The sequence below is a fragment of the Macaca thibetana genome, chromosome 3, assembly GCF_024542745.1.
Source record: "Macaca thibetana thibetana isolate TM-01 chromosome 3, ASM2454274v1, whole genome shotgun sequence".
In the NCBI taxonomy this organism is placed as follows: domain Eukaryota; kingdom Metazoa; phylum Chordata; class Mammalia; order Primates; family Cercopithecidae; genus Macaca; species Macaca thibetana.
Genome location: NC_065580.1, coordinates 137,450,157 through 137,451,397, shown reverse-complemented (window position 1 = coordinate 137,451,397; position 1,241 = coordinate 137,450,157). Strand labels below are relative to the sequence as shown.

Below are 1,241 nucleotides of genomic sequence, written 5' to 3'. Positions count from 1 at the left end.
GGCCTCTCCTGCCCAGCACCTTTGCCCTCTGGCCCTGCCGCTGTGCTCCAACCACGCCTTTTTTCAGGATGCCTTCTGGCCTTTGCACATACCTGTTCCTCACCTGGAATCCTCTCCTCTCTTCACCAGATGAACTGCTTTCCCAACATTCAGACCACATTCTTTCCTTTTCTCGAGTATCTAGTAGTCTCAAGTATTCGGGAGGCTGAAGCAGGAGGATCACTTGAGCCCAGGAATTTGAGGCTGCAGTCAGCTGTGATATGATCCCACCTGTGAATAGCCACTGCACTCCAGCCTGGGCAACATATGGAGACCCCATCTCTAAAATAAATAAAAGATGCCTATTTTGTGCAGGACTCTGTACCAAAAACTGAAGACATACGTGGTTTTGGTTTCAAACAACTTCCAGTTTATTTATTGAGACGGAGTCTCGCTCTGTGGCTCAGGCTGGAGTGCAGTGGCATGATCTCAGCTCACTGCAACCTCCGCCTCCTCGGTTCAAGTGATTCTCCTGCCTCAGCCTCCAGAGTAGCTGGGATTACAGGCACGCACCACCACGCCCAGCTAATTTTTGTATTTTTAGTAGAGACGGGGTTTTACCATGTTGGTCAGGCTGGTCTCGAACTCCTGACCTCGTGATCTGCCCGCCTTGGCCTCCCAAAGTGCTGAGATTACAGGCGTGAGCCACCGCGCCTGTCTTTTTTTTTTTTTTCTGAGATGGAGTCTCACTCTGTTGCCCAGGCTGGAGTGTAGTGGTGTGATCTCGACTCACTACAACCTCTACCTCCCGGGTTCAAGCAATTCTGTGTCTCAGCCTCCCGAGTAGCTGAGACTATAGTTGCCCGCCATCACACCCAGCTAATTTTTTTGTATTTTTACTAGAGATGGGGTTTCACCATGTTGGTTAGGCTGATCTTGAACTCCTGACCTCATGATTCACCTGCCTCGGCCTCCCAAAGTGCTGGGATTACAGGCGTGAGCCACCGCACCCGGCCCAGTTTATTTATTCATGTGGAGATGGGATCTCACTATGTTGTCCAGGCTGGTCTCAAACTCCTGGTCTCAAGGGATCCTCCCGAAGTGTTGGGATTACACGCATGAGCCACCATGACTAGCTGAGCTTCCAGTTTAGTAGAACATTCAGACCAAACAACAACAAAAATAACCATTTATTTTTTACTTTTACTTATTTTTTGGTACAGGGCCTTGCTTAAGTGATCCTTCTGCCTCAGCCTCCTGTG

General features: G+C 49.5%; 1 protein-coding gene across 1 annotated transcript in view; it reads left to right on the top strand.

Moving 5' to 3' along the window:
• The window catches only part of BUD23 (BUD23 rRNA methyltransferase and ribosome maturation factor), a 206,783-nt gene that overhangs the window by 61,155 nt on the left and 144,387 nt on the right, over positions 1-1,241 (top strand). The gene's annotated exons all lie outside the window — the stretch shown is intronic.